The sequence below is a fragment of the Cricetulus griseus genome (genome assembly GCF_003668045.3).
Source record: "Cricetulus griseus strain 17A/GY chromosome 1 unlocalized genomic scaffold, alternate assembly CriGri-PICRH-1.0 chr1_1, whole genome shotgun sequence".
In the NCBI taxonomy this organism is placed as follows: Eukaryota; Metazoa; Chordata; class Mammalia; order Rodentia; family Cricetidae; genus Cricetulus; species Cricetulus griseus.
In genome coordinates, this window is record NW_023276807.1 from 201,673,325 (window position 1) to 201,697,102 (window position 23,778).

At 44.2% G+C, this 23,778-nt stretch overlaps 1 long non-coding RNA gene across 5 annotated transcripts; it reads right to left on the reverse strand.

The window, feature by feature from the left end:
• Positions 1 to 5,355: 5,355 nt before the first annotated feature.
• LOC113838010 lies at positions 5,356 to 15,304 on the reverse strand. Of its 5 annotated transcripts, none has more exons than XR_003488577.2 (3): positions 15,119 to 15,304; positions 8,282 to 9,578; positions 5,356 to 6,662 (listed from the first exon to the last, which is right to left on the reverse strand). It is a non-coding gene; the product is annotated as an uncharacterized LOC113838010 (long non-coding RNA). The 5 variants fall into 5 exon arrangements; XR_003488580.2 differs by having other exon boundaries at positions 8,282 to 9,312; positions 15,119 to 15,303; XR_003488579.2 differs by lacking the exon at positions 15,119 to 15,304 and adding an exon at positions 12,891 to 13,139.
• Positions 15,305 to 23,778: the final 8,474 nt, after the last annotated feature.

Below are 23,778 nucleotides of genomic sequence, written 5' to 3' on the forward strand. Positions count from 1 at the left end.
TTCTCTGTTTATGTCATTTCCACTTTTATGTGTCCCTTTTTCACAGTGAAAACTATGCATTAGCTTATATTAACTACACATGAGTAAGAAGTCTCACAGTGACATGTCCATACATGTATATGAACTTGAACACATCCCTCTGATCTCGCAAACTCTGGCCCACTGATTCCATGTACCTCAGTGTTTCTTTCATTCTTCTTTTTTTGTTCAGCCCCTGTTTTTCTGTGTATACCACAAGTCATGTGGATTCCTATTCTAAGGACTGACAGGCTACATGGGATGATCTTTATTTTTTCTTTTAATTGGGGGCGAGTAGGGTCAAGACAGGGTTTCTCTGTATATAACTCTGGCTGTCCTGCAACTCACTCTGTCGAACAGGTTGGCCTCAAACTCAGAAATCTGACTGGCTCTGCCTCCCCACTACTGAGATTAAAGGCATGTGCTACCACCACCTGGCTAGCTAGTGTCTTAAGGGCACAACTGTGTCTTTGTGATCTAGTAGAAAGCCTCCTGCTATGTGGTTATCTTAGGATCTTCCTGGCAGTTCAAAAGTCATGACTGGCAAGGGCAGAGGTAACAGTCAGATGCCATTCTTTTGAACGGTTATGTTATTGAACAGTTTCTATACCTGATTACCCTCTCTGCCGATGCAGCAATTCAAATCAGTACCAAATCAAATCACCCCAAATTAGAAAAAGCCCACGTTTAATGGATACAGTGCTCCCGGGTGGCCTTCCAGCCTCCCAGAGAATTTATGGAGAAGGGAGACTGGAAAAACCATGAGTCTGTTCTCTGGGATGCAGTTTAAATACCCTGTGGGAGTGGTCTTGAGTATCTCTGGGGTTTGGCTATCATTTGGCAGGCTTTCTGAGATGCAGCAGTATTTGGAGGGAGATTCGGGAAGGGGGGGTTGGGTGGAAACTCCACCATAACATTCCAGACTCTTGGGTATATGGAAACCAGGGGCTGGGGCAAAGCTTCCACCATATCACTTATGCATGGAACAGGGCAGCTGGAAAGAATTCAAGAACAGAATAAATAAAAGTCTAACAACAGCCTGTTCTTTGAGGAAGAAAAGACGTTTCCTGGATGGGATATAACACACCCTGTCCTTCACCTTCTCTGTCTCTCTGTCTGAATGCAGCTGTCCATTCATGGGATATTTTCACTTTTTATCTATACTGGTGAGTCAATTAGAGTACTAAAGCTACTGTGTTATCAGGCACAGGAGGTGTGGATAATAATGGTTTTGATACAAAATATCAGTACTGTTAGTCCAAAGACTCAAAAAAGTTGTCCATGGACAAAACACCTTAGGACTAGAATCATCTGAGCAGCACTTCACAGTCCCATCCCCAAACAACAGTCCCTTTGAAAAAAAAAAAAACAGGGACATTTTATTGACAAGACAGTCTTTCTTGATTATCCCAAGCCTGGGTTTAAATAAAACTCCCTCATCCAATCTTTTCTTTTTGTTCTAGATGGGGTTTCTCTGTGTGTGGCCCTGGTTATCCTGGAACTTTCTCTGTAGACCAGGATGGCCTTGACATCCCAGGGATCCACCTGCCTCTACCTCTCAAGTACTGAGATGTGTCTAGGGAGGCACATGTGTCACCCAAGCCATGTGTCACCACCTCCAATCTTAAACTTTTCATCTTGGGGGAGAATTGGTGAGTAGTAGAACCTTCATTGTCCAACAACATAGCTCTTGAGTCTCCTTCTTGGTTTTCCCAGGTGTTGATGATGAGGAAGGGTCTACCTTTGTGACTTTCAAAAAATGAAATCTCTGATAGAGAACTGGCACGTACAGCTTTGGTGCCCATTGCTGGACAGTACCCATGCCTCCCTTTCAGCATGTGATGATTTAGCTGGATAGAATTGCTAGCCAGTGCTAGTGGATTGTGTAGACATGCGATGCCTTCAGTGGTGTGAATGCTTTTTTGACAGAAAAAAAACCATATTTGATCTCTTGTAAATGTTCATCCATTTTCTGAAGCTTATGTCACATAGCTGGTTCTGGGTCTGTCCTGTTAGGTCCATTTAAAGTGTTAAACTGATAACATCTGATTGGAGGTGACAGAAGCTTAGCTTCAAGAAAAAGGAAAAGGCTGATCACAGCCATGCCAGCTCAGTTGTTGATGGGACACAGGCTTGTGTCCATCAGCTGTATCTCACAGCCAATGTTATTTTGAAGCATTAGTTATCTTGATCATGTACAAAACAAAAGCAGTCCTTGCTCTTCTGCTCTTTGATTTTACCTATGCTTTTTGGTTTGGTGAGACAGGATCTCCTGTAGCACAGGCTAGCCTCTGGGCCCCTGTATAGCCAAAGATGACTTGAACTTCTGGTCCTCCTGCATCCACTTTCCTAATTTAATAATTGCCATGTATTCACCTTTATGAGACCTTAGTTGTTTTTCTGTCAGCTTATCAGCTGCACCAAAACCTACTAATATTTTAACTACCAACACTGCTCCAAGGACCCACAGTCAACACCACACCTCTGAGACCTGGGCCTAGCAGGATTTCTGGTCCTGCTTGCACGAGTTTGACCACAGATGCCAAATGTAGGTTGTAACTAAGACACTATGGTTCTACTTACCAATAAAGACTCTGGAGTCAGATGTAGGCTGAAAACCTGTTAGATCAAGAAAGCCCAGAAGCAACCAGTGGACCTTCCATTTTGGGTGGTGGTCCAACAAGAGAAGTATCCCTCCACTTGTCCCAAATCAAAAAGTCTCCATATGTCTAAGTCCCTCCCTACTGCTTCCTTTGTGTCTCTCTATCCCTATTCCTGACTCCTCCATCCTTTGTATAGCTAATTTCTGTCCACTAGGTGATGGCTCCACCCTCTAATCCAAGGTTAATTTTATTAACTCACTCTTTAATAACTTGGTATTCCCATTGATCTCCTACACATGGTGCATCAGCTGACCCTTAAGGGCTCTCCTCAGACTGGGCACAGCTAGTTGAATCATGCCTGATTGTGGTGAGTGTGTGTGTGTGTGTGTGTGTGTGTGTGTGTGTGTGTGTGTAGTGTGTCTATAAATGGGTCTGTGTCCTCCCAAGTCCCCATTGAAACTTCAAATCTAATATAACAGAATTAACATCTGGAAATGCATGAGTATTAGAGACTTGCCAAACAGTAGAACATGTGGCCTATAAGAAGGGGTTTCATAGACTGAGTTCTGGTAGAATTCTGCATTAACACCATCTGGCCCTGGGATTTTACGTTGTGAGACTTTTGATGACTGTTTCTATTTCATTAGGGGTTATAGGTTATAGGACTATTGCTTCATAAATGTATTCCTAGCACACAGGAGGCTGAGACAGGATGTTGGGCTCTAGTTCAAGGTCAGCTCCCATTTGATTTTTTAAAATTTCCCAATGAGGTGTCTGTGTAGCATCTCTGGGTAGCCCTGGATGTAATGGCACTCAATTTGTACATCAAGCTAGCCTCAAACTCAGAGATTCCCCTGTCTCTCCCTCCAGAATGCTAGCATTAAAGCCCACTGACCAGCTCCATTTTAAATTTTGGGTTTTTTGTTTGTTTGTTTGTTTCAGGACTCGGTTTGTCTGTGCAACATCCCTAGGTGTCCTGGAACTTACTCTGTAGACCATGCTGCCCTGAACTCACACCGAGATCTGCCTGCCTCGGGCTTCTTAGTGTCACTTTGAAGTTTTAAAACATAGTGCTATTTATATTTGGGGGATGGGGAATGATTGTGAAGGTCAGGGGAACCTGAGCAAGTTGGTTCCCTATTCAATCATGAGGATTCTGGGGATGGAACTCAAGGGGACCATTTGGTAACAGCTGTCTTTATCCACCGAACTCTCTCTATACCCACATTCTGTCTATGCCCACCTGTCCCAGTCTTTGACTCTCACTAGGTCTGGTTTGGGCTCTGTAAATGAATTCTCCAGAGAACAAAGTGGTATTTCATCTGCTTACTGCTGCCCCTCTTCACTTTTGGGTCTCATTCAAGTCTTGGGGGTTCAGGAGATGCCTCATTGGGAAAACACTTGGTGCTCAACATTACAACTTGAGTTCAGATCTCCAGCTGTGTTGTCAAAAGCTGGGTGTAGTGACACAATCAGCAATTCCAGTGCTGGGGGGTGGGGTAGAGACAGGAGGATCCTGGGATGCTCTGGCTGCCACTCTCCCAGTCTGGCTGAACTGGTGAGTTTAGAGTCAGAGAGAGACCACACCTCAAAATATAAATGAAAGGAAGATGCCTGACTTGGATCTGTGGCCCCTTGTGTGTGTGTGTGTGTGTGTGTGTGTGTGTGTGTGTGTGTGTGTGTGTGTGTCTGTGTGTCTGTGTGTCTGTGTGTGTGTGTGTGTCTGTGTGTGTGTGTGTCTGTGTGTGTCTGTGTGTGTGTGTGTGTGTGTGTGTGTCTGTGTGTGTGTGTGTGTCTGTGTGTGTGTGTGTGTCTGTGTGTGTGTGTGTGTGTGTCTGTGTGTGTGTGTGTGTCTGTGTGTGTGTGTGTCTGTGTGTGTGTGTGTCTGTGTGTGTGTGTCTGTGTGTGTGTGTGTGTGTGTGTGTCTGTGTGTGTGTGTGTCTGTGTGTGTGTGTGTCTGTGTGTCTGTGTGTGTGTGTGTGTCTGTGTGTGTGTGTGTGTCTGTGTGTGTGTGTCTGTGTGTGTGTGTCTGTGTGTGTGTGTCTGTGTGTGTGTGTGTGTGTGTGTCTGTGTGTGTGTGTGTGTGTGTCTGTGTGTGTGTGTGTCTGTGTGTGTGTGTGTGTGTGTGTGTGTGTGTCTGTGTGTGTGTGTCTGTGTGTGTGTCTGGGTGTGTGTGTCTGTGTGTGTGTGTCTGTGTGTGTGTGTGCAGCCAGGCATGCAATCACGAGTGAGATCTGTAAAAGTCTCCAATCTCTCAGCACTTTCTTCATGGATCCTTGTTTCTCCTCCCAACAGCAGACCATGAGCCACAGGGACAGTGTCAAGAGAGGTCACCACAGGAGCCAGAACCTGGTACAGCACGGGCAGGTTGGCCAGGGGTAGAACTGGAAATCCCACCACTCACTGGTGAGGGCTGTCTGCTGTGTTGGGCCCTGAGCATGGAGACTCATCTACTAGCCATAGGACCCTAAGAAAATGGCAGGAAAGTGAGTCAGTGTGGACAGAAGGGTGAAAAAGGCATAGGTGTCCTGGCTGATCCATCTTGATGACTTTGGAACTACAATGACCACTGTGTATGCCTGGATGGAATTAGGCACTCAGCTCTCTGTCAATGCTCTGTGAAGTGACAGCAGTAAGTTAATTCTCAGGACATCCTAGCTAATGAACTGGGATGTCACCCCTGTGCCCTCTAGAGGAGGTTAGCAGGCATTCATGAAGGACAACCTACACACTATTGCATCTGCCTTGATACCTATGTATTTGAACTAGAGCCAAGGGAGAAACAGTGGATACCAGAGGAAGAAGGCAGCCAAACAAACAAGAAATTCAAGGAGCATTTTTGTGATGACTTTGGTCCACTTTCTGCATCATATCCTACCCTCCTCACCCTACAGACAAGACACTCAGCCTCTCTGTACAGTGTTTCAGCTTCTCCTCCTCTTCCCAGCTCTAAAGTTCTCTTCTGGGGGATAGAGAACTCCAGTACCCATCACCTATCTCTCAAGTCCCCCGAAAGCCATCTGATGACTGGTAGTGTCATCCACTCTCTACTGGCTGTGTCTGAGTAGTTCAATTTGTGTTAGGCTGGCTTTGGTTGGGTCTCTGGGGCAGAACATGGTCTTAACTGTCATAGAAGTCAATGTGGGCTCCAGACTGGAAGGTGTTCTTTTGCAGCAAAGTCAGTAGTTTCTGGGCTGAGGACCCACAATCCACCAGCTTCCCCTCTGACTTCAGCTCCTGCAGTCTGGGCCTTAACTCTGGGTCCTTGGAGGTTTCTCTAGCCAGCTGCTGCATATCTGTGTCCAGGGGACTTACTGGATGGAAGTACAAGACAGAGAACAGGTTGGAGGTTCCCAGTGGCTGTAGAGGGTGGAGCTGAGTCAGGTCTGGCACAAGGTTCCATTATATTATCTTCTAGTATTTTTTTCTTATTTCAGTTATGTTCTCTGTTGAAATTCAGGATCCTCCTGCTGTCGCCTCTACAGGACCAGGGTTATAGGTGAGGGCCACGATACCCAGCTCACAATACTACTGAGTTTGAACCCAAAGCTAACGTCTATTGAGTATCACTTACAATCAAGCTCATCATCTCTTAGGCACCTGACATCTCTTCCCAACTTTCCCACTTTATCAAGTGATACTCAGACCCCCCCCCAGGTGTCTCACTCCACATATGGCCAACCAGGACCCAGGTGAGACTGTCAGCTTGGTCTCCAGCAGGTCCATGCCACAACCTTGCTTTTTCCTCATTTCATCAGCAGCTCTAGCCTTCTGATGAATTCATCTGGGTGCCCTCTCCTGGTTCACATCGTTCCTCTAAACCCTCGATGGGGGCTCAGTTGGTAAAGTACTCAGTGTACAAGCATGAGGACATGAGTTCAGATCCCCAGTAAAAAGCTGAGTGTAGGGGACGAGAGAGGAGATGGCTCCCTGTTAAGACAACTTGCTGTTCTAGCAGAAAATCAGGATTTGATACCAAGAACGAACTTGGCAGCTCACAGTTACAAGGGCGATGCTGCCCTCTTCTGGCCTCTGCAGGCACTGCATGAGATGAACATACACATGCCGGCAAAATCTCCATAAACATAACATAAGCTCTTCTCTCTCTCTCTCTCTCTCTCTCTCTCTCTCTCTCTCTCTCTCTCTCTCTCTCTCTGTGCGTGTGTGTGTGTGTGTGTGTGTGTGTGTGTGTGTGTGTGTGTGTCACACACACACAGACCTGTCACTAACAAGTTTTCTAAACTATACTTGCATTACTAGACAATGTTTCCTGCCTGTTAAAACAGCACTCAAGGAATTATATAGTCTAACAAATTTTAAAGGTGTTATGGGACAGAAATTTCATGGAACCCAGGACTAGAAAAAGAATCAGTTTGCTTCATTTGAATATCCTCTAGCCTGTCCCTCCTGTCTTGTTTTGAGACACAGTCTCCTGTAGCCCACACAGACTTCTAACTTCCTGTATGGCCAAGGGTGACTTTGAACTCCTGCACACACCTCTCAGTGTTCTATCTACCATACCCAGTTGTATCTCCTTGAGAACCTCTGGGACAGGGTTCCTATCTTTCCAAACAGACACTTCTCTTTGGAAACCTGTTAGAACATTTTTCCAGAGATGAAATGATAAGTAGAGTGGTTCCTGCTTGTCTACAGACTCTGGGGAAACCTAAAACTCTTGGGTCATTCCTCCATGATGCCTGAGGCTGTCTCCAGAGGGCTAACTAAGCTCTGGGCCCATGTGTCATAGCTCTCCTCCTACCTACAATTTACATGTGATCACTGCTGTTTGAATGAGTCTGGGCTGAGCTCAGAGCAGGGGAGCTGGAACAAGCAATATCATGTATGTGTATGGAGGGCAGGTGCCAGGTAATATCCTGAGACCCAGGTAGATCAAGGGTTAGAAGCTAGTTTGGATCCTGGCCTGCCCATTCAAATAGTAGACAAACCATTTCCACTCCTGCCTCCAGTATCCTGACCTCGTCCAAAGGGGTACTGATAACTGGATCTCACCCTTGAGTTGCTCCCACATTCCATCAAATATTCTTACTTTCTAACCACAGAAATCACAAGCCTAGAAGAAAGGCCCCAGCACGGTGGCATCTTAATAGGCTGATTATACAAGACAAGGCATCAGAAGACTGTATACTCTGTAATTTTGATGAGAACAGGGACCCTATGTTATTCATCCTAGCACCCCTTTCCCACCCTGTTCAGGGTTCCAGCATAGCTCAGCCAGGGATGCTCATCAGTCAAGAAGGTCTAACTGCTTGTCTTTGAACATTTATTGTTGCTGGCCTCCATGGTGCTTTGCTAGTGTTGGGGATACATGGATAAATAGCATATGGTCCTTGAGGAAGAAGAACACCCATCTAAACATATAAAGGCAATGTGGTCTTTTGTTCTTTAATTGTAACGTATTTGTGCTTATGTGTATGGGTGTATTCTCCCACGTGCCAGCAGGCAACTCCTAAGCTGAGTACCTCTGCCCCTCCTGCTCTAAATTCTTAGTCTGTATTTTCCTTGCAAGATGAGGAGTCATGAGGCAAGGTGCAACATATTCTTTAGATTCTTTTCTGAGAATATTGATGAGTTCCCCACATTTCCAGCCCCAGAAAGGTTCCAGCCATGTTGGGTCAGCAATGGAAGTATCACCCACTTACCTGGAGCATAGCTCACACTGGGTTCCTCAGGAACTTGGACCTTGTACAACCTGTCTCAGGCAGCCTTCCCAGCACAGTACAGCCCCTAAACCTTGTAGGGTTCCAAGGCACACAGAGATGAGATGTTAACCACAGTCTTGTTGAAGCCAGGGCTATCTGGGAAGGCTTTCAGGGTGTTGGAGCTGAGCAGAGCATGAAGTCATGTTTAGAGCCCCGTAGTTGTTCACCTCTGCTGGGTCACGCACGTTCAGGAAGTCTTTGGAAATATCCCCAAGAGTTCCTGAAAAAACAGGACCAAAGAAATGACACAGCAGCGGGGGCTCTCTTCTCCTCAGCCTTCTGCAGTTTCTCCTCATATCCATTTTTCACATCTACCTCAGCTCTGCAGATGCTGCTAATGCAAGCTAAGAATACACCTGTCTCAGAGCTCTGTAGAAAAGTAGGGGGATTCATTCAGAAACTTGAATTCTGCTCCTGCCAGGGGGCATTGCTCAAGGCAATGGAGAAAGTTTCACAGGAGCTTTAGACAAGGAACCTGTGCTAACCCTACAGAGACATCCTATTTCTGCTTGGAGTCTTGACTTTCAGGTACTACCCCCTAAGAGAGGCCTCAGCCCTGGACTGGTAGGGAGTCTCCCCTGCATTGTTGATGAGCAGCAGGCTCTGCTGACCCTTGGGTCTGGGGAGCTTGCAAACTGTGCACAACAGCTGCTGTACTCCGGCCTCGGTGTCCAGGTCAGCTGCTGCCTGCCCCACTCCCAGGCCAGGATGCTGTGTGCAAAGTTCCTCCTCCAGCTGCGGCAGAGCCAAGTGACTGCATGCCCTGAGGAGCAGCATGGAACCTGGCGACCACAACAGGGCCAGTGTGTGGCCAAAGCCTCAGGAGGCCCTGTCAGCACACACACAGTGACACCCAATCTGCCTTCCTCCATGCCTGGAGCTCAGTGGAGCACACAGCTACTAAACCACCACAGGGCAGGGCCTACCCTGGGCACAGTGTATCAGAGGGGCTGGCAAGCATCCACCAGTGTCTGGGTGAGAAAAACAACAATAGTCACAGAGTCAAGACCTGGCAGGAAATCCCCATCCCCATTGCAGAGCAGGCTGATTCCACTTGAGCCTCTCCTACAAGGTCAGCCTCTTCCTGGGAACATGTGTCCTCAATTTCCACCCTGTTCCAGAACCAGCTTCCTCCACCAGGGTGGTTTGTCTTCATTCAGGGCATAAGAGGAAACAACCAGTGACAACAGTGGATCAAGTCCTTCCTTGCATGTGTAGATTTTGGGGTCCCCTTGCCCTGTGGGTGACAGAAGATTTCTCTGGAAGAGCACAGCAGCTCCACCAGGAGAAAATGGAAAGGACACAGGAAAAGAAATCTAATGATCACAACAGGCCCATAAACAAGATGATGACCCTTCTAATAGTAAAAGCACACCTTGATTCCTTGGGAGCTTCAGACAGCAACCTTAGTCCATACGCCCATGTCTTGAAAGTATTAAACCACTTTGTAATGTCAAATGATAACCTAAAACTCACTAGGAGACGTGGTGGTGTGCACTTGTAGACCAACACTTGGGAGATAGCAGAGAAGAAAAAAGAGTATGAGAAAGAGATGGTTACAGTCCATTCTCAGCATGAAGTGAGCTAGAGTTGATCACAGTGACAGACAAGCAGGCTGCTCCTAGACCCTCTTCCCTAGCTAGTCACTAGCCCCTGTTTGATTCGGAAAGTTACAAGTGCTGTGCTCATTAATTTAGCTGGTTCAGATTGGTGAAGCTGGCAATCAGAAGGGGCCGGACTCAAGTCTCAAATTATTTATTGGATGAGGATTTTGTCCTAGGCAAATGATATGGAGAATTAGGGGCACGCAAGTCCTACAAGCCTACAGGAGAGCAGGAATATTTCTTAATATGTTTTTTAAAAACCAACTTTCTGGTGCCAAATCAGCACCTTGGCAATTTATTTTATTTAATTTTATTTTTCAAGACAGGGGTTCTCTGTGTGGTCCTGGATGTCCTGGAACTCACTGTATAAACTAGTGTGCTGTCAAACTCATAGATCTGCCTGTCCCTGCCTCCTGAGTGCTGGAATTAAAGGCAAGCATCGCCATCACCCAGCCACGTCTAGTGTATTTAGAGTGGATTCTGGGGTTCAAACTCAACAAGGCAAGCACTTTACTGACCAGGCTATCTCCCCAAGCACCCACCCACTTTTTCTGTATTGTGTTTTGTTTTGTGACAGATTCTCATATATCCCAGCTGGCCTTGAACACACTATAGTCTGGAAGATCCTTCTACTCCTTTTGTTAATCATACAATGAAAAACTCAAGAGACTAATGGAAACTAAGAGGTTTTTGATATACCATTCTCTCTCTCTCTCTCTCTCTCTCTCTCTCTCTCTCTCTCTCTCTGTGTGTGTGTGTGTGTGTGTGTGTGTGTGTGTGTGTGTGTGTGTGTGTGTGTGTGTATCTGTATCTATTTAGAGACAGAGAGACAGAGAGAGAGAAAAAAAACGGAGAGTTAGGGTTATGTGTCTTGAAAAACTATCTTTAATGAAATCCATGTGATGTAGTGCTTATAATCCCAGCACTGGGAAGGCAGTGCAGATCCCTGGGACGTCCTGGACAGCGAACCTAGGCCATTTGGTGAGGTGTTCTGGGCCAGTGAAAGAATCTGCTTTTTGAAAACATTTTAAAGATGGATACATAGAACTACACTATTGACTTGTGGCCTTCACAACCACCCCTGCCTCTCACCCTCATCCCTACACACATGAACAGGCACATCTGTAAATACACAGAGGGGAAAAAAGAGATAAAAATTAAAGAAAAATCCCTTAAATGAAAGTAAGTATATGGAGATATGTTTCTATCTTTAAAAAATCTATTTTCTCCAAACAACCATTTTATTTATTATTTTCATTTTGTATTGGTGTTTTGCCTACATTTATGTTTGTGTACCACATGTGTGAAATGCACAATGGAAGTCAGAAAAGGGCTTTGGTAACCCTGGAGCTGAGGATACAGACATATGTGAGCTGCTTTCTGGGTGCTGGTAACTGAACCCTGGTCTTCTGGAAGAGCAACCATGTGCTGTAACAGGCTTTCTCTTGGGCCACCAGACAGCTTCCTAATCATGACCCAGAGACTTCTTAGTTATGAATGCTTGGTCTTCACTTAGGCTTATTTCTGGCTAGCTGTACCTTTTCATCTATGTTTTGACTCTGGGTTTTTGCCTTTCTTTCTTCTGTTTGTCCCACACTTTCTAGCTGGCTGGCAGATGCCTGGCTTATGGTCCCGGACATGTCCCTCTTTTTCTTCCTCTTCTCTTCTTCTTCTTCATTCTCTCCCCCAGCCTAGAGTCCTCATCCTATATATTCCTTGGCCTGCCAGGCCTGAGAGAATAGTTTTCCTTCCTAGCAATTGACTGTTCAGCTTATATTAGAACAATCAGGCAGTTTAGGCAGGCAAGGTGAAACAGCAACATGTCTTTACATAATTAAACAAATGCATCAGAAACAAAACTAACACATCTTTGCATAATTAAATAAATGCAGCATAAAGTACACACCTTTACACAGATACGGTAATATTCCACAACACGATACTCTTCACTGCTGAGCCCTATGTCTAGCATGGTTTAATCTTTTGAACAGTGTAACAGAGTGACACAGGGTAGTGAGACTGTCTGTAATTCCTGTAGTCACAATCTGAGGCAGGAGGATCTGATTTATCATCATCCTTACCCACATATTAAGTTCCAGGTCAGCCTGAGCTACATTAAGCTGCCTTCCAAACAAGCCCTATACAATCAAACACAGGGCTTTAAGTTAGGCCTTCAGGATGCAGTGTCCTTAATGCTTATTTTTGGAGCTGGAGAGACAGCTCAGCACAGAAGAGCACCGATTACTCTTCCAGAGGACCTGAGTTTGGTTCCCAGCAACTCCATTGTGGGCATAACACCAGTTCCATGGGATCCCATGACCTCTTCTGACCTCCACAGGACAGACATACACACAGTCAAACATTTGCACACATAAAATATTATAATTTATCTTCATTTAAAAAAATTAGACTAATTGTTTTGTTGTGCATGTTCTGCCGGTCTACATGTGCACCATTTGTGTATGTATGTGTGTGCACAACATGTGAATGTATGTATGTGCACCATATGTGATATGTGTCCCACAGGTGTATGTTTATATGTGTACTAATGTACGAGCAGCATGGGTGTATGTATGTATGTGCACCATATGTGTATGTATGTATGTGTACCATATGTGTATCATGTGCTCCCCATATGTATATATGTATGTGTAACACATGTGTATGGGTGTATGTTCACACATGTGTATGTTGGCATGTGCACTACATATGTATGTATTCATGTTCACTACATGAGTACTATGAATGTGGACATGCATGTATGTATGTATAAATGTGCACCACATGTGTGTGTATGTATGTATGTATGTATGTATGTATGTATGTATGTATGTATGAATGTGGACATGCATGTATGTATGTGCAGCACATGTGCCTGGCATCTAAAGAGGCCAGGAGAAAGGTCTGGTCCCCAGAAATGGATCTGCAGACAGGGGTGAGCTGACCTGTGGGAACTGATGATTGAACTTGGTTCCTCTGGAAGAGCAGCAAATGATCTTAAATGAGGAGCCACTCTCCAGCCAATCCCATTAAGGAATTAAAAAGATCTCCATGTGGCTCCCACACACAAACAAGCCGAGGGATGCTGGCATAGCAACTGGCAGTACCAAGCTGAAAATAGTGAACTGCCAAAACCCAGATCTCAGTGCTGGTCCCTTTTTTCAACACCAAGTGGAGTCATCTGAGAAGGAGACACAAATGAGGAATTGTCGCCAAGATTGGTCTTCCAGCAGGTCTCTGGAGGAACTGCTTGATTGACACAAGAGACTACAACCCACTGTTGTTTTACTCACTTCTGGGCAGGCAGTCCATGGTTCTATAAGAAAGCGGTTGAGGGGGCTGGAGACATGGCTCTGTGGTTATGAGCACTGGCTACTCTCACTGAGGTCTTGAGTTCAATTCCCAGCACCCACATGATGGCTCACAGTCATCTATAATGGGATCAGATTCCCTCTTCTGGGGTGCAGACATACATGCAGATGAAATACTCACCTACATAAAACACATAAATAAATATATCTTTAAAAGAAAAAAAAAGAAAGTAGGCTGAGTAATCCAGGGAAATCCAGCCAGTACCTGCATTTCTTCATGACTTCTGCTTCAGTTCCTGCCTATGGGTTCCCTGAGTTCCTGTCTTGGCTTCTATCTTATTCTGTGCTCTATTGCTGTGAAGAGAAACCGTGACCATAGCAACTCTTATAAAACAAAACACTGAATGAAGGCTGGTTTACAGTTCAGAGGTTTAGTCCATTATTGAATGGCAGGGAGCATGGAGCTGGAGAAGCAGCTGAGAGCTCTATATCTGCACTGGCAGGAAGCAAGGAGAGGGAGAGAGTGTTGAGGCCTGGCCTGAGCCTTTGAAACTTCAAAGCTCACTGGAGTGACACACATTCTCCAACAAGGCCACACCTACTCCCACAGGGCCACACCTCCTAACATGCCACTCCCTGTTGACCAAGCATTCAAACACATGAGTGTCTGGGAGCCATTACTCTTCAAACCACCACAGTTTCCCGCTTTGATGACCTGTAGCCTGTGACCATATAAAGATTTTGCTCCTCATGTTTTGTTTGTCCAAGGTGTTTATCACAACAACATGAAAGCACTAACTAGTCAGGGACACAGGTCTACAAGCTCAGCTCTGTGAAGCCCAGCAGGAGGATCACAAACTCACTGGCAGCCTCAGAGCAACACTCAAACAAAAGCTGGGGTGGAGCTCAGCAGCAGTGAGCTGGTCTTGCATGCCCACAGCCTTGGGCTTCAACACCAGCACAGCAAACACTACACGTTAATAACTGCCTTTATGACCACTAGGCTGCTAAACTATTCTGCAGACGATATATGGTCATAAAGAGCCATGTACGTAACTTATGTTTAAATGTTTCAGGAAATACAAAATAGATAATTAGAAATGTAAATATTGAGGAAATGTAAATGACTGATATCTAGGGGTTCTTTATTCCTTCTTTCAATTTTTTTGGGTTTTGTTCATGGTGTTTCATTTAGTCAAGGATGGCTTTGATTTCCTGGCCTACACATCCTCAGTTTTTTGATTGCTGGCATGTACCACCAACCTAGCTTGTGTGTATAGGTGTGTGAATGTTTGGACACATCTGTGTATAAGCCTTATGTCCACGTGTGAAAGTCAGAGTTTATCTCTGTGGTGTCTTCCTCTATCTCTCCACACCTTCCCTTTTGAGACAAGAACTCTCACTGAAATTGTAGATCAGACTGACTAGCATGCCGGCCAGTGAGATTCAAGGATCCACCATTCCCCACTGTAACCAGTTTTAACATGGTGGAAGCAATCTGAACTCCATGATTCAGACTTGCACACCAGGCACGTTAGTGACCCAAGCTCCTCCCTCACCTCTTTCTAACCTTTGGAAAGTCTGAAGTTGCTTGTAAATCACAAAGTTTTAGAAAAGAAGTCTATAGGTCAATGAAGGCAAATAACCTACCACTCAAGAAGTTTAAGCAAGAAGGCTACATATTCACTCTACATGAAGTAGTGGCATACTGTCTCTTGAGTGGTAGGAACACATCCATGTACTACCACACCCAGCTTATACAAGAAACTTTGAAGGTCTATGTGAAGGCTAGCATGATGGCTCAGTGTGTGAAGGTGCTTGCTGCCTAGCCTGACAATGTGAGTTGAGTCCCATAGACCTACATTTGGGGATGAAAACAGACTCCCTCATGTTGTCCTCTGGATTCCTTGTGTGCTCCGTGGCATGAATATACCTGTGAAAATAAACAGACTTATAATAACATAAGGATAAAAGAAAAAGTTACTAAGCTGAGTGTGGTATGTCATAGCTCAAATCCAACCATTGGACGCGATCCTTGTACCTCTTAGCCCTTGATCTTCTGATCCTACCTTCTAAGTAAACGGGGCGGGGGGGGGGGGGGGATCAGAAATTTCAGGCCTGCCTTGGCTAAACATTTCCAATAAGAGGCCAGCCTGGGTTATAGGAGACATGGCTTTAAGTAATAAACAAGTGGACCTAGAACCCAGTGTGGTGTCCTATGGCTGCAATGTCACCCTTGGGAGAAAGACAGAAGGATCACAAATTCATGGCCACCCAAGTTACATATTGACACTCATGCCACCCTGGACGACCTAGATCCTTGTTCAACAAAACAAATGTGAAGGATTAGTTGAGCCCGAGATGGAGGAGCTGGTGACCATCGAGCCGGTGTGCGTGCGGGGCGGCCTCTACGAGGTGGACGTCACTCAAGGAGAGTGCTACCCGGTGTACTGGAACCGTAAGTGGCTGGCCAGGGGCGGGTCGCTAGACTGGGTTAGGGGCTCGGTTGCCCCGTGATTCCTGCTGGTCGGTCGGGTGAGGATGCAGGTTGCGGGATGCGTCGTCAGGTGAAGGGTAAAGGAGCAGATGGCAACACCCAAGCTGCCAAGGAGGGGGAGGTGGTCAGGAGGGGAGGATTCCACCGGGGATGGTGCCTCCTGGATGAGTGCTGCTGCCATCCCCTGGAGGGGATCCAGGAGCAGATCCCTAATCCGGTAGCTTTAGTTTCTTGACCGTACCAGTGTCCACATGGATATCTGATTCGGTCTCACGTCTTCTGAAGCGCTGGTGATTTTAAATATGTCCTGGAGTGAGTGGGAAGGTTTGAGAGTGTCTCCTTGAGAATCAACAGTTCAGTTAGAGACCCGGGAAGAGAAAAGCCCTGGCGGGAAAGGAGAGCTTCGATGTGTTATTTCCCTGGGTGTGTTGGAAGAGGAGGAATGAACAGCAGGAAACGGCTCTGGGAAATGGGTTCTTAGTCTCCGTGTAGAATGCTTGTGTATCTCTTAGGTCCTGTTTACATATTTTTTACTTTTGCTTCTTAACCTGGAAAAATTGCAAGGCCTATGCCTCGGATGTTCTCATCTGTTAAATGGGACTGTTGTAAAGGTCTGAACAGTGCTTAGACAACACAAGTAGGTTTAAAATCAGAGTAAGGAGAAAGGCAATCCAGAAATATCTGCCTTAGCATGCAGCATATATTAGTGTGATTATATAATATAATCACATATATCATGGTGATATGTAATAAGTTGTTGGCCACCAATAATTTGTAAGGTACAGTGTTAACTTTATGGGGTTCGGTGCCCTAACTCATGTCCTTCCCGATCTTTAGGCCCTCCATACATCTTACTTTATTCTGACATTTTAATAATGTGTATTGATGGCTTAGCTTCCTTTCAGTGTATTTAGTGACTTCTGGGCAGAGTCCACCACCTTTATCTTTGTATTCATAAAACCTAGTGTAATAGACATTGGTGACTTGGCATTGGATTGCAGCAGTAATTCTGATAATGTCAAAGCATGCATACATTAAGTGCAAGTTACTAAGATGGCAAATGCAACACATGCCAAACCTAGTAAAATTAGCATAGCAGAAATTTCTTGCTACTCTTGATGACAGTCAAGGCATTTGTTACTTTTTTTTTAAGGTGAGACTTATGGACTCTTATGTCACCCTTTGATTGTAGGCTCACTTATTTTCATATTTCCTTAGTGATTGAGTCTGCAAGCATGGTGCTCCAGTGCACATTATTGAGGAAATACATATCTTTCAGAGGCGACCCCCGCCCCCCATGATCCAGACATCGCCATGGGTGTTTCCTGCAGATAGAAGCACAGAACTTAGTGGACTCAGAAAGAAGGATAAGAATGCAGAGCATCCTCGAAAGGGGAACTGGAAACCGAGAAGCCCAGTCTCACCATTAGCCCAGACTTAGAGTGCCTGGGTAATGCTTACATGTTTTAATGCCTTACTGTTCACACAAAGTAATTTTGACAGTCATCATTTCACCGTGATAGCAAATGGATGTTGACTTTCAGCATATGAGGAAGTTGCCCCAGCACAGTTAATGAGCTTGACCAAGGTCACTCAACTAGAAAGTGATGCAGCCAGCATGTCTTTAATCAGAGAGAGAACACAGGCCATATCTGAAAAATTTCACCCACAGTGGGGAGGCTGCCAAGGATGTAAGACTGAGTCCAGAGGTTGGCTGTATTTAGAGGAAGCAGGGGTGTTAGGGAAAGGGGTTCCTCTCAGCTGGGGCCAGCATATCCAAGGACACACAGGCCTGAAACTGCAGAGCAGTTGAAGAAATGAAGGCCGCACCTCTGGGGTTCAGACATCCATCCAGTATGGGTTTGGATTTGACCACCCCAGAGATAATGAGGTGTATGAGGCCCAGGGTGGATGTGCAGTGCTGTGTTTGGACTTTATCCATTGAGTCACAGTGAACCAAAGGTGCTGTATCAGTTAGGTGTGATTAGTGCCTGTGCACCAATTAGGTGTGATGAGTGCCAGAGAAAACAGAACATCTTATGTTACAAATCAGTTGGAATGTGGTGAAGGCCGACACAATAAACCTGAAGGTCATGTCGACTTAGGCCTCTCCAGTTTTCTTTCCTAAAGCAATTATTATTTGGCCAGTTATGGCTTATAAATGACTTGTTGTTAATTAGTATAGAAAAATAGCTACTTTATTTTCACTTTAGTATTTTCTGATCGGCTCTTTATAATATATACAACCCACATACACCCTGTGGGTATTCATCTTATAATGCAGAGTGAGAGTGGTCTTTCTGATGTCCTGTTAAGTTTCCATGCTTCACAACGTCCTGTGTAACTTTATTTGAATTGGTTTCCCGAGTTTCTATGTATTGTGTATGTTTTCACACTTTGGGGGGAAGTTCATTCCCAGTACGGTCATCTCACCCTTTCCTCAAATACCAGGGCTTATCAATACCATCCAGCTCTCTACCTTCCCATTGTATGTTCCCTTCTTTACTCTTTGGGAAACTGAATGGTGGTAATGAAATGTTTTTAACAGGGAAAAAGAAAAAAAAAAACAAAAAAACTTCAACAAGGACCTCCTGAGTATGGTGTTAATGTCTGGCCATTTAAGTTTTTGTGGTGTAATTTAACCCACTGTTTCTTGGCATTAGGGACAATGAGCTAGCTCTGTCCAATAAATAAACAATACCCTTCCTTCTGAACTTTATTCACAAACAATATTATTCGAACCACTTAGGCATCTGTCAGTCAGACAGGGAACAGCATTTGTCTTCTACAGATATGAAGTTCATATAGATGGGGGGACCTAGCTGTGGGACATTTATTTCGTTTTATCATCTAGATACTCTTATAACTACATGTGGAAATTGTAGATAAAAGCTGATCATTGCTGAGTAAAGTCTAGGTGAACTCCCTTGTTCCCACTGTTCCCCTCTAAGCTACTTGTTTTGAGAATTATCTGTGACACATTAGAATGGGTCTTGGGCACACAGGACTAGGTAGGTAACTGCTAACTGTAATATGGATCTCAAAAAGCTATGCACCCAACAAAGATTAATTCGGTGACCTCTGCAAAATTGTATGCTCCAAGTGTGTTGCTGGCCTTGTCATCAGAGAATATTGGCAAGAAAGTGGCCAAAGAGTGTAGTTACACACTGATGGGAAGACATCTAGAACTAGAGATGTTTTGTGAGCGTAAAATAGTGTTGCTGCTATTTCGTGACCTTGATGTGTACAGTGTATACTGGAGAGTGTATATTTTTATTCACTGAGAAAGTTACTTAATTGGGCACATTTTTTCTGGGTGCTACTAGCCACAGGTCCCTCATCCCCTTCTGACTCTGGTCACATTATTATAGCTCTCAGCCATTTACACTGTCAGATTCTTTGCAAGTCAGTCTGCTATCTTTGTGGACGTTAAAATGAAAGGAACATTATATTCTTGACAAAACAGGGTTTTAAAAACTGGAGGTTTCCCCTCAAATATATATTTATTAATATAGCATAGATGTAACCTATTAAAGTGTGGATCGTAATCCTTTATGTTGCACATCATGAGAGGATGTAACAGGTCCCAAGGGGGTCCTAGGCACTTCTTCTTGATCAGTTTCTGTCTCCAAAACAGGATTGTAAGAGGTTTAGAGAACACTTCAGTAGTAATATTTATTATTAATGTTAATATGCCTATCTCTGAGAAAGTGCTGTAGGGTTTCCCAGATTGCCCTTCTCCAGTAGTTGAGATTAGAAAGCAGCCATGGACACACATTTATAGACCCACCCCAGGCAGAGTCTGCTGTGGGTGCTTTGTAAGTCACTGAAGCAGCACAGGATGCAATTGACTGCCACATATACAGAAGGCAGGACCTGGCACTCCCCGATCACAGCCCATTCAAGACTTCTGTTGATCTTGGCTGTTAGTTAAAAATCCTATCATTTTTTGGATTCACTTTGTTTCTGTATGGCTTGAATGTAATTGTTTGCATTATACAAATATTTTATGTAAATGTTCAGGATGGCTCTCTCTCCTCTGCCAAGCCCCTCCTCTTTCTTCATGTACTGTTTTATTATAAAAGACACTTTGTGCTCGTTCCTCTTCCAGAATTTATTTCCTGGATCTTTTATTTCTCCATCAATGCCTGTGTTTTGTGTTTAGTTGAGGCCTTTTATGTCTGGAACCCTACAGCTGATTCCTTTCTGTAAAGAACAAGAAAAGACTGGATGTGCTGGCCAAGGCATCCTCAGAAAGTCATAGACACTAAGGGGAGGGGAGAAGGAGGGATGAGAGGAGGGAGCGAAGACTTCACAGGGATCCTGAGGTAGAGATTGCTGGCAGAAGAGGTTGAAAGTAGTGCTAAAAGCCCTGGAATTGGGGAATCAGATCTAAAGCCTTGATCTTTCCATGAGCAGGATAAAGTTTAAACATGTCTTCAAAGAAAAGCAACAACACTGATAAAAGGTACAGAGCCAGACAGTCCTGGCTTTTTATGCAATGGTACATTCCTAAAAAGGCAGGAAAAAAAGGGGCAGGTGGACAGAATGTAATTCTTTTTTGTTTTGCTTTTGTTTTGTTTTCCTTTTCTTATTAGAAAGAAAATTACATGTTAATCCCAGGTCTCTCTCCCTCCCCTCCTCCCCTGCCCCCCCCCAACTAACTCCCTACCTATCCATACCCTTTCTGCTCCCCAGGGAGGGTGAGACCTTCCATAGGGGGTCTTCAAAGTCTGTCATATTCTTTGGGATAGGGCCTAGGCCAACCCTAGAATGTAATTCTTATCTGTACATTATAAGTATTATTATTATATGTATATATCTACTTTTCTATCTTACATCGCTACATTTCTACTTTAAAAATATTTTTATTAGATTTACTCATTTTATGTGTGAGTATTCTGCCTTCATTTATGTCTCTGAATCATGTCTGTGCTTGGTGCCCATAGAAGTCAGAAAAGAGCATCAGATCCCCCTAGAACTGGAGTTATAGTTGGTTGTGAACCACTATGTGGGTGCTGGGAATCAAACCCAGTCTCCTGGAAGAGCAGCCAGTGCTCCAGCCACGCCATCCCCCACAACCCCTACATACTTCTCTTTTAGTTCTGTATCTTTAAAGGGAAATTGTGCCCACAGAAAAAAGTTAAATCACTGATAAATGAATGGCATATTGAGACAAAGAATATATATAGATATTTCTGATATGGCAATATTAGGAGACAAGTGGAATTTAAGATAGTAAAAAGCTGGTATTGACTATGTCAGAGAACTATGGACAAACAGAAGAAATGATATAATGGCAGCAGCAATTTTCTCTTTATGTATTGCTTTCCATTTTTACCAGATTGCCAAAAAGAATAAACTACATATTCATTGATGTTTATCCTAAAGTCTTAAGCTACATCAAGATAGCTTTTATCATTGTTATTCTTGTGTTCAGATTAACTGTTAAGTGACTACAGGGCCAGGCCAGCCTTTGGAAATTATATTGTCGTTGATACTTCTTTATCCTATAACCAGAGATACCTGAGAATTCCAGAGATATAATATAAATTATATCTGAGTGATGGACAGCATTTCTGAATACTTGTCAGATAAGCTTTTGTGTGCTTGATGTAATTTTTACTAATGTGTGAGTGGAAATCTGTATTTCTACTTCTCCCATTGGCTATTTCATGGACCATTATTTTAAATGTTGATACAGACTCACACTTTCCATATTACACAGGACAAAGAACTAGATGACCTCTGCTAAAGCCTGAGGTTTCTGAATCCTGTGCCATGGAGTGCTGCTCAGTGCCTTCCGTAGTGCACTGACAGAGCTGGAACAGGTCTCAGCCTCAGGGTGGGGGTAGTTAGATGAGGCCCAGCACTGTGTTTTGCTTATAGCAAGAAGTGGCCAGCTTTCACTTAATAGCCTATTGACAGAATCAGTTATTCTCATAGGATTGCTTTTGACTAGGCCTGGGGTGGACCTGGTTTCCCTCAGACTTCTTCAATAAAACCTCTCTCTCTCTCTCTCTCTCTCTCTCTCTCTCTCTCTCTCTCTCTCTCTCTGTGTGTGTGTGTGTGTGTGTGTGTGAGGTGTGTGTGTGTGTGTGTGTGTGTAGGGCAGCTACCTATGTTAGTTATCTTCCTGAATTGCTCAACACCTAATTTTTTGCATAATTATTTATTTTTTGAGAATTTTATATACGTATGTATTTTGGCCATATTCGCCTACTCTACCCTCCCAATGCTTTCCAGATACACTCAACAAGTCCTTCTCCCAACTTCATGTCCTTTTTATTTTTATAATCCACTAAATCCAATTAGTGCCTCCCATAAGCACATGGGTGAAGGGCCTTGCACTGGAGCATGGTCAACTACTAGTGGCTACCCTCCCAAAAGAAAAATGACTCACTTCCCTAGCAGCAGCCGTCTGTTACCTCCCCTCATTTTTTGAGACAGGGCTTCTCACTTCTCCAGTACCTCCCAGTTAGACTGGCTAGACAGTAAGCCCCAGGAACCCTCCTGTCTCCACCTCCCCAGTGCTGGGATCATAGGCATATGCTACTGGGTCCCACTTTGTATGTGGGTACAGGGATCTGAACTGAGATCCTTGTATTTGCACTCAGGCCAGCATTTTACCAACTAAGCCATCTCCTGCCCCCCATAACCTACATTTTAATATCCAGTATATTTAACTTTCCCCTAAATTTGTTTATGATTTGGAAAACAAAGCCTTTGCTTTGATTCGAGTATAATCCTTGGAAAGAGTCTACTTCAAAGTAAACCAGTGTTGGGTACCACTCACTAGAGACAGTAAGTGTGACTGCTCAAGCATGTTTAGTAGCACCTACTAGACCCCTGGACAGTTGTTGTCCACTGCTGAAATGAGCCCTTGTTGTATACTTAACCTAAGTAAGACAAATGTAATGTCCCCAAATTAATGAATGGGCCAAAGAGATGGCTCAGTAATTAAAAGCAGGTACTGCTTTTGCAAAGGACCCAGGTTTAATTCCTAGCATACACATGACAGCTCATAACTCCGTTTCCAGGGAATCTGATGGCCTCTTTCAGTTTCTGTGGGCATCAGGCATGCATATAGTACATGTATATACATACAGACAAAACACTCATATGCAGAAAATAATAAGCCTTAACAAATCTATGAACAGATACTACTTCCCTTTTCTTGACATTCTTGTGTCACAGCCAACCACTGATACATTTTCCTATTTAAGATTAGTACAAGTTACTCATGTTTTGCTCTTTGCCTTTCACTGGGAAGAAAATTGAGACATACTGTTGTTATTGTTGTTTATGTTACTGGGAATTAAATCCAGGGCCTCATATGTGCCAAGCAAGGCCACTGTTAACGAGCTTTAGAGTATCTTTTTGCATATAGTCGAAGGTGTGTGTGTGTGTGTGTGTGTGTGTGTGTGTGTGTGTGTGTGTGTGTGTGTGTGTGTTCATGCATGCATGTGTATGCACACATGTGTTCATACATGTGGAGACTAAAGGACTAGTTTCATTTCTCAAGCACTGTCCATAACTTGAACTCACAGTTTTTGGAGATAGGATCTCTCACTAGGACATGGAGCTGAGTTAGCTGGCCAAGTGAGCCCCAGGGATCTGCCTGACTCCACACAAAGATATGAAAACTAAGTAAATAAATAGCAGACTACATTGTCTATTGAACTTTTTCATGTGTGACCCTGCCTTGTGTAATGTGGGATGGACTTGTTAGGAATTCTAGTCACTTGACAGGATTCTGTCCTAAAGAAAGACCCATTGGGAAGATGGTTGGTCTCATACCAGTGGACCTAGCTTAAAGCATTAAAGCATTGGTTAAAGCTTAAAGCATTGGTTTTCAAAAATCACCTTTCATTGAACTGCAACTCATTTCATTTCTGCCATCTCTACCTCAGTTCTGACTGGCTTTTCTAGAGAAGTAGCATTGTGCAGCTCTTAAAGTCAGGCCTGAGCCACCAAAGCCAGCTCTGCCATGTGCTTGTCTGGGTGATTGAGGTAACTTGGCTC